This window comes from Lytechinus pictus, unplaced genomic scaffold (assembly GCF_037042905.1).
Source record: "Lytechinus pictus isolate F3 Inbred unplaced genomic scaffold, Lp3.0 scaffold_20, whole genome shotgun sequence".
Lineage (NCBI taxonomy): Eukaryota > Metazoa > Echinodermata > Echinoidea > Temnopleuroida > Toxopneustidae > Lytechinus > Lytechinus pictus.
The window spans coordinates 12,063,511-12,082,691 of record NW_026974141.1 but is presented as its reverse complement, the minus strand read 5'-3'; positions in this window follow the sequence as shown (position 1 = coordinate 12,082,691).

Below are 19,181 nucleotides of genomic sequence, written 5' to 3'. Positions count from 1 at the left end.
TTGAGATACACAACTCGTTCTTTATTTAAAATCGTGCTCAAAATGTCAGCTTTTCAGATTGGAATATAAAAATTTTCAGCTCGCGCTTCGCGCTCGCATCATTTCTGCCCAGAAGGAAAAACCAGTAAGACCAGTAAGAATTTTTACTGGTTTCCAGTTGAATTTTACTGGTTTCCAGTATATTTTTACTGGGCCAGTTGATTTTTAACTGGACCAGTAAAAATCAACTGGAGACCAGTTCCAACAATTGCATTCCAGTTGAAGCAATTAGTAATACCAGTTAAATTGTTTTTCATCAAACTGGTGTTACTGGTCCAATAAATGGTTTCCAGTAGATTTTTACTGGTTTCCAGTATATGTTTACTGGACCAGTTGATTTTTAACTGGACCAGTAAAAATCAACTGGAGACCAGTTCAAACAATTGCATTCTAGTTGAAGCAAAGTAGTAATACCAGTTAAATTGTTTTTCATCAAACTGGTGTTACTGGTCCAATAAATAATGATTTTATTTCAAGTCAGATCATTTGTCGAATTATGGAAAATGAATCTTGCAATTCAGAGAAAGTTATCGTTATCGATTGTTATCATCATTCTTCTTATAATTATCATAATTATTATTTGTATGATTATTATGATCATTGTTATCATTCTTATTACTGTTATCATTGTTATTGATATTGTAATTATTATTATTAATATTATCATAATTATCAAGTATTAACATTATCATTAAAACAATTATTTCCTTTAATTATGATTAAGAGCAAGATAAATTCCTCTGATATAGTCAACTGGTCTAAATTAATTCATTGTTTGAAATTGAACTGGTCAAGACCAGTAATACCAGTAATTCTGATGTTGCTGATCACGTGGTTTACCTCATTTGCATATTTCCTGTTTTTAAAAGAAAAATCAGGATTTAGCATGGAATATCCTTGCAATGGCACTCATTGTTGTTTAAAAACTTTCTAAATAAGTGTGTGAACTAATTCACAATGAAAATGTGTAATTTCATATATCACATTTAAAATAACAGCAGAAAAATTAATTTACTAACCATCTTTTCCATCACATTTCACTGACCATGGTATATAACAAAGCAAATGCATGTAATAAATTGATCCAGTAAGACCAGTACGAGGACCAGTTCGACCAGTTCAAGGACCAGTCAGACCAGTAGAAAATACCAGTAAAGACCAGCTTAAATTGGATACCAGTATATGAAGACCAGTGAGACCAGTAACAACCACCAGAAACAACACCAGTATAAAATTCCAGTTATTCAAGACCAGTTTAATTTTTAACTGGACCAGTAAAATTTTAACTGGACCAGTATGACCAGTTAGACCAGTAAACCGATGTTCCAATTTCCAGAGTTACCAGTTAAAATTCTACTGGTCTAACTGGTCCAGTGGAACTGGTTTTTCCTTCTGGGTGTAGCAAAAACCCATACTTTTCATGATTAAATTGGTGAATGTAAATGTCCCATTTTCAGTTCTAAGCCTCAAAAGAACTGCTTCAATTTGCAATCATCTTTTCTTGGATATATAGCTTGTTCTTTATCAAAAACGTCCAGTAAACTGTCATTTTTTCAGATCGAAATATCAAAATTTTCAGCTCGCGCTTCGCGCTCGCATCTATTCTCTTTTAGATACAAATCTTAATCATTGGTACCAAAAATGCTTAGAATATCAAGTTTTCAGCTCAGAATATAAAGAAATTTGAGCTCACTCTCGGCACTCGTACTATCTGTGTAGTGAGATACGTGTCTGTGTCTATATATATACATATATATATATATATATATATATATATATATATATATATGTGTGTGTGTGTGTGTGTGTGTGTGTGTGTATATATAATATATATATATATATGTATGTGTGGGTGTGTGTGTGTGTGTGTGTGTGTGTGTGTGTGTGGGTGGGTGTTTTGTACGATCGAGCGCCTTTGGAACGTTAATGATTTCGCCCCCCCAATCTGAAAAATGGATCGACGCCCCTGTCTCTAAGACTATAGATTTCACATCATTGGCAACTGGCTAAGTAAATGACACGAAGCAAGGACAACTTTCCCATTGGCCATGTACTTTATTATCAGTGATTTGTGGTTTTCTCCCAAGTACCTATTCCCCTGGGGCAGTAATCTAAATATAGCCTATAGTATATTGTTTTATGTCCTCATGAAAGAAAAATATAATTTGAAGTAAAACATTTGTAAACAAGTAATTTTAGTCATTTTATGTATTGGAGTCACTGAACTGGAAATACGTATTTCTAGATCAGTGATTGGAGTACATCACATTTGTTGCCAATTTGAAATCTCCATGGGTAAAGTGATTACCAATATTCACAGCTTTTAAAAATTCATAACTTTCTTATTGTTTGTCCGATGATGTTCAAACTTTCACCTATCAACTTGTCTAATTTTTTTTTTCCTCTAAAAGCAAGTTATTCTTTCGGTTGGATTCCCCTTTAACGTGGGAAGGGAAAAGGACAAAGTGGTCACGCCAATGTTTGTTGTTTGTGCTATAACGCCACCTTGTGGTGGATTAGTTTTAGCGTCAATGCAACGATGGTATTTCGCCCCTTGTCGGCGCCGCGGTTGTCATGAGCTGCCTAATAAATTAAGGTACAATTATACAATTAATTTTAGTGAAGTGTCATTCTTTTTTTGTCGCCCCCTACTATTTTTGGTCTTTTATGATGGAAATGAATACATCATTCAAAATCGAAATAAAACGTGTATTTTTTTTGCTTGTCAAATTTCTATAGGATGATAACCTTTTTTGTAAACCATAATGGTTAGTCGCGTGCATTTGAGTGTCCGAAAGTCCACACAACAGCTTCAACACAGGGAACAGTGGTTTTCATGAACGTGATATTGCAGAAATCCGGGTATATATCTTTATAACTATCTCACACCAGATTGATAATAGTGTGAACATTTTATCCAATTTCATTAATTTGATGTAAATATTATTACAATTAATTCACTATTTACTTCTCGCTGTTCATTTGAAAGTGTCCATGTTCACAACTCTTGTTATGGCAAGCAGTCTGAAATCACCCATATTTTCGAGACACTGGCACCTTTGTTTTCCCACTGGAATATCCCTAAGGGTAAAAAAAGGTCGAGATTGATTGTCATGTCAATGCTTAATAGATTACCTACATGTTGATGTATAATACTTTATGACTGGTATAATGGTTACATCTCATTTTCTCCCAAACTTTGAGATCGAGCAGGCAGAACATGGCATATTTCTGTGTACAACGTCACATGACTAACGTATGATAGTTTCCGTTCCTAGACCCTTTTCATTTGAAACAATTAGTACAGTCAAAACAAACATAATTACCGCATTTAATGTTGACATTAACAATGTTCTTGTACTATAAAGCTTTGCTTACCGATATTTATAATATAGCTACAGTTTGAGGAAGCAAATATCGAGTCCGGAATTTATTTTGATTTGTAATAGGGTCTGCGTAAGTATACTATATACTAGCAGGCTAGCATCGTCTGCTACGTAAACCAAATGAGCGAACATGACCGAAACTAACCATTATGCTTTTTTTACATTTATTTCCGCACCTGGTCCCCCTACCTTTGGGGAGATAATTCCGTCCTTGCCAATTGTGTAATATGGGTTTCGGAAATTCTGCCACAGAGAAAATAGTACATGCCTTGATTTGCTCCCGGCCGTCTTGATTTTTGCAATGCACTTCTGTTCAATTTAACCCAGAAACAGTTATCGCAGTTTCAGAAGCTTCAGAGTGATGCATCTCGTATAGTTACACTGTCAAACAAATACTCACATATTACCCCTATTCTGAATTCGTTGCACTGGCTCCTGATCAATTAATGATCGGACAACTTTTTAACTCTTTGCCAGCTTTGTTTGACTAGAGTCACATACAGCAGACTACCAAGTTCGACTCAAGTCACAATCTATATATTCACAATACACAGAGAGTGCATTGCGCTCACTTGTGGTTCCAAAAGTTTCAAAAACTAGCGGGAAAGATTCTTTGCTCATGCGTGCCCCATACTATGGAACAGACTTCCTGAAGACATCAAAAGTTGTATCTCTGTTGAATCTTTAATAAATGGTCTTAAAACTTTTCTTTTTACATTTTTGAATTCTTTACGCGCCTTTTGCACTCTACCGAATGGATATGGCCCTTTATCAGTTGTATTATCATTGTTATTTTTAAATGTATTGTGAAATTAAGCGAAACTTAAAAATATCAAAAACTTTCTTATCTTACATCTGATTTTGATGAACATTTTAAGTTTTATGCTTGTTGGTTTTCCCCTTTTTATTAAAATCAACTTTCTTTTGTTGGGTGAACTTGTGACCTTTCAAAAACCAGATTGGATGAGAAGTCCTGATAATCGCCTGGCGGGGCGATGATGAGTAGGCTAGATGAGAGGCGACGAGTAGGTGGGCAGTGGAGAGTGGAAGCGATGAGGTTTCTCGACGGTATGAGTAGTATAGCTTTACTGTCCATCATCAGGAGAGAAAAAGACAGACAAGGGCGAGGGAAAACAGGCGCAGATCCAGAGTTGAAAACTTACGGGGTGCTACAGGATCTAGGATTTTTAGAAAGGGCTGGCACATTTTACACGTTGGAAATTTCACAAGCAAAAAAAAAGAAAAGTTTTCACTTATATTCAAGGTCGATTCGTCTCCCCCTCTTTTTTTAAAAATCCTACGGGGGGCTAGCGCACCTTCAGCCCCGGATCCGCGCCTGGAAAAGGGATGGGGTATGATATTATTACTGAATATGATGTCAAAATCCATCAGAAAAAATAACTTTTAATAAATTATGAAGAAGGCAATATATTTTTTTTTTTTTTTTTCAATGCCCATATTGTATAAGTTGAGATATTTAATTCATGTATATGTGAAGCGCATAGAGACCTTGTGTATTATGCGCTATAGAAATGTAATTTTATTATTATAATTATTTCTACTCAATACACCGTGTTTGACCCCTTTTTGGCTAAGAGCACAACTTTATTTTGATGTGAAACAAGGACTTTTATCTTTTCGATGACTATTTTGCAAAAGCACGATCGAGATTCGGGACCATGTACAATAAGTATTGGATCGGGGTCGTCAACAGTTCGCCGTGTGTTTTCCGTTCCTACTGTCGTGCGGTCCCTTACGAAAAGCCACGATTTGCCTTTCGTAACTTGTGAAAATATTTGAACCTTTCAAAAAAATTCGTTCGATCAATACTTGGGACCTTTCGCAATCCTCACGGACGCTAATATTACGGTCCCCTAACACAAAAGTTAACGCTTAATCATACACTTGATTTTTAAGATTGAATGTGCATTATAGTCAATAGAATCAAACGTAGAAAACTGCTCTACAATCAATGCTAAACTTTGTGTTACAGGGGGGTTACAGGCCCTACAGATCTGCTTTTCGTGTGCAAAATCCTTTTCTGCGACACTCGCACCATACATAGCATGTATATTACGACTGATGGTTTGAGATATTCGAAATGAAGACCTAAAATAGATTATGACATGGATAAGAAAGTGGTTTTTCAAACAAATCGAGTACATATTGAGTGAGGAAAAACTTACTGAATGAAGGCTTAGATATAGATCATTACAGTCCATCGAATCGATATTACATTTAATGTGGATTATTGGTGTATCACTGGCAATTGATTTCATGGGTCAGATCAACCTCTCCAGCCGAACATTTCGCGTGAGTTGATATGTGCACACCATTATGTAATACATTTGAACTCGTTTCTTTTTGTTTCTTTTGTTTCTTTTGTTCATTCCTTCTACACAAACGATATGCCTCTCGCACACGATGTAATGGGCATTATGTTTTACTTCCCCCAGAAATGGGGATTAGATTCAAATTCCGGGGGGACCACTTCCATTAATGAGTGGATACCAGGCACGACCATGGGGTTTCGAAAAATACCCTAAACAAGCTGGGAAGTAATTCTTTTCCAGATTATGAAAATGCATCTCTTAACAAGAATTTGGCTTGTGAAACCCTACAAGTATTGGATATCCCTTTTTTGTCAGCATTTTAAACATCGTTTTGACACCCTTGTAGAGCCTTATTTCCATAGTTCAGAGAACTTTATATTTTCATGTACAGGTTAGATGCAGTTCAGTATTCTATAGGTCAGAGAACTTTCTTTATAAACAAGTTGGAATGTTAGATGCAATTCAATTCATCTGCTCAGTCTTTGTGAATTTCACTTCTTTGTTAAGACATGGAGTTGACCTGGATTACCGGTACATGCTTCAATTCATTGATTCTCTGTATGTTCTGTTACACACACATTGACTATACAGTATAGGGCCTACACACTGATTGCTGATTGGTTAATTATTATGTTAATTCGATGTCTATGATTTTGGAGAGGAGACAGAAATAAAGTGAGCCACATGCTCTTGGGCAGTTCCAGCCTAGCCTTGAATAGAGAGACTTCTCTGTGTTTTTATATTACACCTGTGTAGTGAACCCTAACTCTAACTCCAGTAGCCACCCTACATCTGGTAGCAGCGGTGTTCTACAGTGTTCTACAGTATTTTCTTGCTGGTCATTTATAATTTTCTCCCTTCATCGTGACTATTTTGGATGTTTTAGTAGCTGTCTCCCTTCATCACTTTGGATACTTTGTGGAATCACTCTACTTCGTGCATCATTGGATACTCCGTGACTGTGCATATACTTCAGTGGATACTTTATACATTACAGTGATTAGTAGATTTACTCCATCATTGTGAAAACTTCTTGGATCCCTCTACTCTGGAACATTGTATTTTCTGCAGAGATAGGAATAGGATTTATGTCTTCACACTAATTGTCATCTACTCTGGTGAGACTTTTACTTTTACTTATGCCTATAATCTCGCTGTTACTATTTCATGATGTTTCGCCTGGAGCTCCCTGAAGTTTTTACAGGAGAACATGAAGCTGATTTTCAACAGTGGGTAAAGAGATTTGAAGTCGCTTTAGATGCGTCGGGGTCGACTTCTGGCCTGAAGAAAGAAGTGTTTCTCCCAACCCGTTTAGGTGGCGCAGCATTCTCATTGTGGGATGGTATGCCCACAGATGTGAAAAATAACTATGATGCAGCAAAATCAAGACTATCTCAAGTCTTCTCCAGAAAAGGTTTTCTAGACATTTTTAGGACAAATGCAGCAGCTAGACCCAGAGCAACTGAGGAGCCCTTAGAAGTTTATGCTGCAATTGTTCAGAAACTTGTATTAGAGGCGTTTCCGGATTATGAAGAGAGAGCAAGAAATGGAGAGAATCTAAGACGCTTCATTGCAGGTCTTGACCCATTTCTTCAGTTGAAGGTTCGAGAGCATGGTGCAAAGACAATAGAGGAGGCGTTACAGATTGCAGTAAGGATGGAAAGAGCATTGCACCAAAGCCCTATGCAGCATCCTCCATCGACTGAAGCTCCTTTCAAACCGCAAGTCGCCAGTGTAGACCATGATGCCTTATTGGACAAATTAATGGAAAAGATAGACAGGATAGATTTGCAGGTCAAGGAACTAAAGAATAGTCGGGATGGTGGTATGCCAGATAGATACAGGCCTAGATCTACTTTTGGGGGACGTCGTTCTTCAAGCCCATATCCCCATCGTTCTTCAAGCCCATATCCTCATCGTTCATCAAGCCCATATACCCGTCGTTCTCCAAGCCCATATACCCATCGTTCTCCAAGTCCTGGGAGTTCTTATCGTCCTTCAAGAAGGGATTTTGGCCGACGCTCGCCGAGCCCAGGAAGGCGTCCTACTTCGAGATATGGTGAATCGAGGTACCGATACGAGGAAACATACCCTCAAAATCGGAATGGAAGGCATCCTGACTATGATGACTCGAGATATATGTATGATGAGACACGCCCTCGAGACCAGAGTGGCAGGCGTTCTAGATATGATGACTCGAGGTACAAGTATGAGCAGACACATCCAGGGCAACGTACTTCCTATCGTCATGACGAGAGTCCTCGTCGAGTCCACTTCTCCCGGCAATCGGAAAACTTTCATTAGCTGATGATGAGGGTCAGTCGTCAGCTCAGACTACAACAACAGGCCCCAAAATCAACCATCCATCTCCTTATATCCCTGTCCTTGTTGACAAGACATATATTCTAGCCTACCTAGATACAGGGTCATTCATATCGTTAATGAGTACTGACTTCTTTAATTCAATTCCTCCACCTCACAGAAGTCCTATTCAGAAAGGAGTAATTTCTGCTACTTCTGTTACAGAGAATTCACTGGACATAACAGGTTCTGTTTGCTCCTCCCTGCATCTGGGTAACAAGGCTCTTCAACACAAGTTCTACATTGCCCGGAATGTTTCACATCCCCTTATTCTCGGCTGGGACTTTTTCCTTCGACATGAGGCAACGGTATCTGTAGCAACTTCCTCCTTCAGTATGCCTGGACTTCAGATACCCCTTGCTGATTATCGTCAACATCAAGCTCCCCTACATTGTAATGTATCTTTGATAGGAACAGTGACACTACCCCCTCTGAGTGAGGTACACGCACAGGGGAAGTTAACATCATTGCAAGCTGATCTTACTCCACATGGTTATGATGGGATATTTGAACCCTCACTTCATGAGAAGCTTGAAGTAGCAGGAGCAAGATCTTTATCTAGTGCTCAGAATGGGATAATCTTAGTACGCTTGGTTAATCCTTCTTCGATGCCTTTAGAGTTACAGTCAGATACACACTTAGGCCAATTTCATTCTTTGATAGGCGACCAGGAAGAGGAGTACAATGTTGTTAGTGCAATACAACCAGGGACTTGTAAAACTCCTCCAGCTTCTTCCTCTCTTCATAACGTCAGTGATACAGATAAAAGTCACACCAACTTTATTGATGCTGAATCTGATTTGACAGAGAGTGAACGACGCCAAGCTTTAGAGTTGCTTGAGTCTTACAGTGATATTTTCAGCTCTGGTCCAGAAGATGTTGGAGAAACAGACTTCCTCCATCACAGAATCCATACAACTACAGAGACGCCTACCAGACAAAGAGCCTATCGAACATCGCCATCTATGAGAGTAGAGATACAACGACAAGTTGATGATCTTCTCGAGCGCAATATCATTGAGGAAAGCCATAGCCCATGGGCTAGTCCAATTGTCATGGTACGCAAGAAGGATAATACTTATAGATTTTGCGTGGATTATCGTGCTTTGAATGCCATTACCATTAGGGATTCACATCCTATCCCTCGACAGGATGACTCCATAGATGCGTTATCTGCGTCTTCCTTCTTCAGTGTAATTGATTTGTCCAGTGGATACTGGCAAGTCAAAATGCACCCTGCTGACAAAGAGAAGACCGCATTTACCACGGGCAGTGGACTCTACCATTTTAACGTGATGCCATTTGGGTTAGTGAACGCTCCCATGACATTTCAACGTTTAATGGAGATTGTTCTTCACCGCTTACATTGGTCTACATGTCTTGTATATCTTGATGACTGCATTGTTGTGGGAAGAGATTTTAATCATCACCTACACAATCTACAAGAAGTGTTTAATCGCTTTCGTGATGCTGGACTAACACTCAAACCGTCAAAATGTCACTTCTTCAAGAGGAAAGTTACATATCTTGGATATGTAATCAGCTCAGAAGGTGTACTCCCTGATCCTAGTAATACAGAGAAAGTGACTAGATGGCCACAACCAAAGACTGCCACTGATGTTAGATCATTCTTGGGTTTAGCCTCTTTCTACAGACGCTTTATACCTGGATTTTCACAGATTGCAGCTCCAATGACTAGGCTTACTCACAAGGGCACACCCTACATCTGGTGGCAGCGGTGACTTCATCTGGACCGCAGAGTGTGACGCTGCTTTCTGTCACTTAAAAACTGCTTTGACTAGTCCCCCTCTTCTAGCATATCCTGATTTTAGTCATGGTTTCACCCTATCTACAGATGCTTCACTTGATGCAGTTGGGGCTGTCCTCTCACAAGTACAGCAAGGAAAGGAGAGAGTCATAGCCTACTTCAGTCAGATGCTGACAAGAGCCCAGCAGAAGTGGTCTACGTATGACCGTGAATTGTGGGCGATGGTATGTGCTATTAGACATTTTAGGCACTATCTTCGAGGTCAACACTTCGATATTGTGACAGACCACCAACCTCTTTTGGGTTATAGGAAAGCCCCCATTCAGGATGATGCAACGGGAAGAAGAGCGCGTTGGATTGTTGAGATGAATGCCTACTCATTTGACATACAACATAGACGTGGTCGTTCTCATCAAAATGCAGATGCTATGTCAAGACGCTTAGATGGTCAAAGAAACGGTACGAAACAGGAATCTGTTGAGTGCGATGCGGTGAGGAAAACATCCAAGGAGAAGGTTGATCTAAATATTCATCCTCCCTCTACATCCAAGACTACTGGTACTCAGACGGTTCACCAGCCTCTTTCATTACCGTCATCTACTACTGGTACTCGAACTACATACATTCAACCTACATCAGTTAAATGTGATGAAACTCAGGCAAACAATCTTCCTGACATCGAGAAGAGACCACTTGGTGATTTGATTTCTGACCTCGACCTACTTCAACACCAACGGTTAGATGAAGACATCTCTAAGGTTATGGAGTATGTCAAAGATGGGTATCACCCTACTTGGAAAGAACGTCGCCAACAATCTGCTTGTATGCGACGACTACTTTGGCAGCTCCCTCGTCTTGTGATTAAGCAAGGCATCTTATGTAGGAAGACCTATGACAAGCCTAGAGAGATATACACTTACCAAACTGTAATCCCAAAATCATTATTACAGAGAGTTCTACATAATTTGCATGGTCATCCTTCGTCTGGACATTTTGCTGCACAACGTACATTGCAGAGAGCTCATGCATCATTTTACTGGCCTTATATGCATAAGGATATAGTGGATTATGTTAACACCTGTAAGGCATGTGAATCTTTTCGCCTTCCAAATCCACAATACAGAGCAAAGCTGATGACCATTACCACTACACGTCCTCTAGAGAAGGTGTTTGCTGATATAGCACAACTCCCAAGATCTAGGAACGGATATCAATATCTGCTGGTGGTAGTGGATCACTTCAGCAAATACTTGAACGTGTACGCTATGAAAGACCAGACAGCACAGACAGTGGCAAGGCACATTTTTGAAGATTACATCCAAGAACATGGAGTGCCTGAAAGCCTGCACACAGACCAAGGAAGGCAGTTTGAATCCAAACTTGTGCAAGAATTATGTAAAAATCTGGGAATAGAGAAAACAAGGTCCTCCCCATACCACCCTCAGGGTGCAGGTCTTGTGGAGAGAGCCAATAGAGTCCTGAAAGATCAACTAGCCAAGTACATTGCAGACCAAGGTGGAGACTGGGATAGCCATTTACACCAACTTCAATTGGCATATAACTCTAGTGTGCATTCTACCACTGGGTTATCACCCTACTTCATAATGCATGGACGAGAGGCTAGGACTCCAGCCAACGTCAACTTCCCAACGCCAGCAGCTACCTCACATCCTACTTCTACTCCAGAAGGTTATACAGATTCACTGAATAAACGTCTGTCTAAAGCCTTTAGATTTGTGAAGGAGCATACTAGGAGAGCACAGGTAGCCCAACAGGAATATTATGACAAGAGAAATAGGACTATCAATTATTCCGCAGGTGACCTGGTTTGGTTACACGATCCGGTGAACGTGCGGAACAAGCTAGAGCCGAATTGGAAGGGACCATATAAAGTTCTATCATCATGTACTGAGGGACTGAACTACAAGATTTCTAGGAACGGAGATGTAAAGATTGTACACCACAATCGTTTGAAGCCGTTCAGGTCGAGGATGGGAACTCCTACTTCCTCCTTCAGTAAAGCTACTTCCTCCTTCGGTAAAGCTACTTCCTCCTTCGGTACACTTTCTCCCCCCTTTAATATACCATTTTCCTCCCTTAACAGGTCTACATCCTCCAATAGGCCTGCAGACTCTTTTGATATTTGGTGGCAACCACAAATACCACCAATTCCACCCCGCCGGGCAGACGAGGGTCAACTACCAATTCCACCCCGCCAGCCGGACGAGGGTCGACTACCAATTCCACCCCGCCGGGCATATGAGGGTCAACTACCAATTCCACCCAACCAGGCGGACCAGGGGCACTTACCAATGCCAGCCCCCCAGGTAAACCAGGGGCAATTACCAATGCCAGCCCCCCAAGCAGACGAAAGGTACCTGATACCCATCCCCTTCCCCCAAGAGGATGGAGAACAACTACCAATGCCAGCCCCCCAAGCGGACGAGAGGTACCTAATACCCATCCCCTTCCCCCAAGAGGATGGAGAGCAATTACCAATGCCTGCCCCCCAGGCAGACCAGAGAAACCTGATACCCATCCCCTTCCCCCAAGAGGATGGAGAACAACTACCAATGCCTGCCCCCCAGGCAGACGAGGGAAACCTGATACCCATCCCCTTCCCCCAAGAGGATGGAGAACAACTACCGATACCGCCATGTCAGGCAAATGTTGAGCAACCGCCACGACGATCACGAAGTGGACGCTTATTAAAACCGCCTAAGAGATTCAAGGACTATGATACTTCGTGATGTCACCAAACCAAAATGGAAAAGCGAATAACTTTGATTGGCTGAGAAGTCGTCGTTTTACTTTAGTAACTGTTTTTCTATTGCAATTTACAGAAACGGGTATACTTTTTCTTTTTTTGTAATCCCTGACATTGCCAACTTATAGTATTTGGATAAAAGCTTCTTTTTAATTTTGGTTAATCCCCCTAAAAGTGGTGGCCACTCTTCAAATTATTAACATTATAATTATGAACGTCCTCAACATATGATGTGATATAAAAACTTGATTGGATGTACCTGTTATTTTATACGAAAATGTCTTCGTGAACTTTTTCTCATCAAAATAAGGATGATGATTGTCAATCAAAGAATATGGATAGAAAGCGTGAAAACGGCTATTGGATATGGAAAAATATCACTTCAGGATGAAGATTATTGAACATTACTTTAGAATACAATATAGCACAAACATTTTTTTAGATAAATACAAATGTTATCCCAAAATGATTACTTTTAGGATGGAGTGTAGAAGGAAGTAAACTTGCAACATAATAGTATGCTACCCAGCTTTAATTAGGCTTGATTCCGGTGGTACCTTTGTGTATCATGGCATGATGTCTATTGTCTACCATCACTACTGTAGTGCGTATACGATGACGTGAAGCAAGACAAAGTCTCAGTAGAGACTACGGTATATTTAGTGGTATATAATATACTATACATAGCAAATGTAGAGAAACTGTTTTTAGCACATTTGATCTCAAATCGAGCCATCATAGTTATAAATATAGATGGGAATTGCTCTATGTGTCTTTATGTGTACAATGCCAAAAGGAAAATTTCCATTAGACAGACCCTGTGAATTGGAATTCATAATTTTCCCCAAAGGGCAATTTTTTTTAACGAAATATAATAACTCATACCTGTATAAAACCATTTCTAATACATGGAAAATAGAAAAAAAGTTCTTGTCATGGTTTGTAGCTTTGTGAAAGGAAATCACTTCACATCTAGGACAAGTGTTCAGAAAGCCATTAAAAAAAAAAAAAAAAAAAATCATTAGTAAGATACCAAAGAGACATATGGCTTGCTGAATAGGTCCTTTCACCTTTTTTTTTTAGGCCAAATTTTATACCATTGCAATGTTGCACAAATTTAACTGTTTGTCATTTTGTTTTTGTTTTTCTGGTGAAAAATACAATAGAAGTTGGAATATTCACTATGGAAAAGTAAAGTTTTCTTTAGAAAATTATCAAGGATTTTGAAATGGGGAAACAGATATCTACACATTTTGAATTTACTTGTAATGCAGAATTTACTGTACATGACCTACCAGCGATTAGTACTTTGCCAGCTAACAGTGATTTTACAAAAGAAACATTTATCACTGGTGCAGTTAGCAAATGCAGAGTTGAATGTACAGTGCTTGTTTTAAGGTTTGTGGCCTTGCAATGGTGTAGTTTGGAGGGTAGCGTCAGAGTACAATGGTATGATGTTGCAAATTTCAATATCCATATGTTAGTATAAAGCAAGTTCTGAAGGCATTGAACAATAAGATTTTCATCATTAAGCTTGAATTGTACTAAAATATTTGTTTTCCAATTTGGAGCTGATGTTTGCAGAACTGACAATGGTCATTGACCTGTGTAGTATAGTAGAAAGCGAAAGCTACCTGGTCATAGCAAATTTGTTTGTGTTTTTGAAAACATGTTTATTAACTGCATTTTCGTGGTAAGTTCAAAATGATAAATATGGTGCCCTTGCACATAGTTTTTTTTATCAGTACACAGTACATATGTTTGATTGCATTGAAGGGGATACTTGTTTAAGATGATTTCGTATCTCATTCCATGACAACTTTCATAGTGAATTGAGTTATTTCCCAACATTTGGAAGAAAAAAAATTTCTTCTGACAATATTTGGAGAAAAAAAATTTCTTCTGACAATGAAATCTTAAATAGATTTCCCAATTTTAAAAAAAAAAAAAAAAATGAAAACATGAAAATGCAGTATTCTTTCAGGGATTCATTTCCATGCATTTTATTTTCATATTTTGGGAATGGCTGTTGTTTTCTATTCAGGAACTTGTTATCTTGAGGATTTGTGTATGCTAGGTCTCAAACATCTTAGTTTACTAGTATTTTTCATGATTTAAAAGAAAATACACAAATCAAATATTTTTGCAAAGTCGTTTTTTTTTTACAAGAACCTTTCCACAATATTTTTTTTAATACATGAATGCTGTTAATAAAAAAAAAAAAAGGTTAAAATTTGTCTGGTGTACACTGTATGATGATGTTTAATAATACATTACAAGACTGATTTTGGTTTAAAAGAAGGTTGGTTAAAAGAAAAAGAAATGGGGAAGATAGACCATTTAAAGAAAAATGAGGACATTTTTACTGTAAGAGAGAGTATTATGTAGAGCCTTATTTCCATAGTTCAGAGAACTTTATATTTTCATGTACAGGTTAGATGCAGTTCAGTATTCTATAGGTCAGAGAACTTTCTTTATAAACAAGTTGGAATGTTAGATGCAATTCAATTCATCTGCTCAGTCTTTGTGAATTTCACTTCTTTGTTAAGACATGGAGTTGACCTGGATTACCGGTACATGCTTCAATTCATTGATTCTCTGTATGTTCTGTTACACACACATTGACTATACAGTATAGGGCCTACACACTGATTGCTGATTGGTTAATTATTATGTTAATTCGATGTCTATGATTTTGGAGAGGAGACAGAAATAAAGTGAGCCACATGCTCTTGGGCAGTTCCAGCCTAGCCTTGAATAGAGAGACTTCTCTGTGTTTTTATATTACACCTGTGTAGTGAACCCTAACTCTAACTCCAGTAGCCACCCTACACCCTTATAACGTTACATAGGCCTATACGTAACGTACCTGCCCACTCTGTCCCCTTTACGCGTGGTCGCTCCTGGGATCCACTAATCAATGGAAGTGGGCCCCCCGGGCGGCCTCTCGAGCTCTAGGAGGAGTCAAATGTGGCTTTGGAAAGTCGTCCTCAATGAGATATATCGCTGTTACCATAGTAGCAACCAAAATTTTGCACACGAAACGCATATTGAATGTTTCCGTCGCAGATGCGAAACGAAAAAAAAATCTCATGTCACACAATTTGCATTGCAGGACGACCATGATGACGGGCCCAAAAAGTCTCTTCCAAAATCAACTAACGTCGTAAATAAGCGTGCGCGTCCTCAAACGAAAGGTCCGGATTGATGCAACGACTGATCTGGTACGATCCCGACGAATATGACGCGATTAACATCACCGTTTAATTTGTGGTGCGAATCGAGACAGTGTGAATAATTGCATGGAATGTGTGTATGTCCCCAGTTGCTCGGATGGATGCTTGTTCATACACACACCCCTTTTTTCAATTCAATTCTTTATTTCATTTCCATTCAAAACATAATACAAAGTAATATAAATTAATACAAATCAAGTACAATTTTACAGAAGGGTATTCTTACTTCGTAAAAAAAAACACAGAAAAAACAGTATGATATAGAGCATAAATGGAAATGAGGGGGATCCACTAAAAAGCAAAGCTTGTAAATTGTGGATCCCCCTTGGAAAGGAAGTATAGTAGACTTATTCTCATATGCGTACATATATGTATTACAGGAAAGAAAAAGAGAACAAAAGAAATCATACGGATGCAAATATAATTACTGAACAAATGCAAAGCTTTTCACACAAAGAGGTCTTCGTAGTAAAGGATGTGTTGCACCCCTACTTTCTCACACTCCATAGGACATAGACTCAAACACACCCAGCCCTCTCCTTTATTACATTATTTTTATGGCTGGATTTTTTGATAAAAAATGACATAGAGAGAGGAAATGAAATGATAAAAAATATCTTTCCATCGTCTCCCTCTCTTTTTATTTATCCCTTATTTTCTTAACTCGATCTTATTCCCTTTATTTCTCAATATCATTCTCATTGCTGTATTGATCTTGTATTGATTCCCGGGGGGGGGGGGGCAATTCCATTGACGAGTGGATACCATGCGCGACCATGGGGTCTCGAAAAGCACCCTAAACAAGCATTTTCCATATTCTGAAAAATGTTAACATGGCGTGTGAAACCATACCCTTAACAAGACTTTTTAGTATTGGAAACAAAACGATACCATTGGCAAGTATCCCCTGCGTATTGAACCCCTTAACAAGTACAGCGATATTTTTTGACGGGGCAAAAAATACATCCTTTATAAAAATTTTGGTCTTTTTTATATCCTCACAAATTTGACCCTAAATAAGTATCTTTCCTAGTGAAATAGATATCCTTTTTTCATTATTTTAGTGTTTTTGACACCCTTATTACGTTACGTTCGTAACGTACCCTATCTTGAAAAAGACATCCTTTTTACGTGTTTTTTGGGGGGTCGCGCATGGTATCCACTCGTCAATGTAAGTGCCCCCCGGGATTGATTCATTTACATTTCTCTCTCTCCCTTCATGCTCTAACCCTTTTGGTGACACGACATTTGCTCCGGTCTCAAAGGAGAATGAAACCTTTGGAACAAGATAGCTTGTGTGAAAACAGAAAAATCAAAGAATAAGAACAAAGAAAGTTTGAAAAAACATCTGACAAATAATGAGAAAGTTATGAGCATTTGAATATTGCAATCACTAATGCTATGGAGATCCTCAAATTGGCAATGCGACAAAGATGTGTGATGTCACTTGTGAACAACTTTCCCCAGTATATATTTCACTTAAATTGCCTCTTTTATCACATCTATCCGTAGATCATGTGTTCTTTCTATAGGAGGGCATGTAATATAGATTTTTAAAGAATACATCATGGATAAAGAATTTGTATCACCATAAGAAAAAGCAAAAAGAGACATTTTGAGGGTATTTTATAGTCCATCAAAGGTAAAGTTGTTCACATGTGACATCACACATCCTTGTCGCATTGCCAATGGGAGGATCTCCATAGCATTAGTGATTGCAATATTCAAATGCTCATAACTTTCTCATTATTTGTCCGATTTTTCTCAAACTTTCTTTGTTCTTATTCTTTGATTTTTAAGTTTCGACACAAGCCTACTTGTTCCAAAGGTTTCATTCCCCTTTAATATCTCAGAGGGTATTGGATTAAAGTTAGGATTGTAATATATATATTTTGGTTCATAATAATGCAAAGATAAGGGTTAGGGTTTATTTAGTTTTTGAGATTAGGTTTATTCTTGGCTTAACGTGCAGATTTTCCTTCGGAGCAATTGTCGCCGGAGCAAATGTCATGGAACCCCATCTTTTATCGATCTCTCTTCTTTCCTCCATATGTATCTTCTACGGACGTAAAACTATCTTTCTCTGTCATTCTCTTTATTCATCTGTTCCCCTTTTCCTCCGCTCGTCTCTCCTTCTTTATCGCGCTCTCTTACTGTCTTCTGTCATCTTCCCCGTCTCTTTCTCTCTCTCCTTCATTATGAGTCGCACTCAATCTCCTCAATAACGAGTTTTCGCAATTGCATCGGGGACGGATTCTAGAACATAGTAAATCTATTGAAAATGTCAACCAAATTACAATGAACAGCTCAAAGGTTTTTGTCGAAAATTGATGAACCGGGAGATCATTTTATCATTTTAAAGGTTGGTAGCTGGCGAAACATTGCATATAATATGTCGTTTGTCCGGTTTATTTCCAATTCATCCAATTGCAACTCATCTACTATCATTTGATCTACCATCAGTTCGTCCACTCACCAAATGGTCTACTGTCATTAAGTCTAAAGCCATTCCGTCTAATAACCAGTTGGTCCATATACCATTTTGTCTAATTAAGATGTGAATTAAAGTGTTAATTGTGCAAAATGAAGGAAAAGAAAATGGAGATTTGACCAACTGGTTATTAGACGAAATCGTAATAGACGAACTGGTTATTAGACGAAGTGATGATTGGACCAATGGTTATCGGACCAAATGGTTGTTAGACGAAATGTTAATGGACGTTATGGCAGTAGACTAAATGAAGGTAGACCATGACTTGTGGTGAGTGGACGAATTGGCAATTCACCGTTTGTCCAGAGTCCCAGACTACACTGATGTTTTGATTAACAGATTTTTGACCAAGACTGCTTTGTCATGAAAGCTCTCTACGTTCCAGAAAGCGTCTGCGAAGTAGTTGCAGAAACGCCCTATTTAACTCTTTCTCTCTCTTATCGATTTCTATTATATTCTTAATATATTTGTTTTTGCAAAGTAATTGGTGTTCTACAACATAAAGCCGAGGTTGTGTTGCAAATCTAAAGCTGGATATTATCATGATTATAAATACTCGTCTCCACCTTCTGTGCGAATGCCATGTAATGAGATGCAATCCACATTTAAGTTGATTCATATGTGCGTATATTGAAGATTAAGAGTGATTTGTTGCTATTTAAAGTTCCAGATATGTTGCGTTGATTTCTGAATAAACTTTAAAATATATTTTTCCCTTTAATTTCCAACTTTTAAAGCTCCAGCCCTTAAGGAGACAGCTTAGATTTCCTGTGACATCATCTTTCGGTCATCAGCAAAAA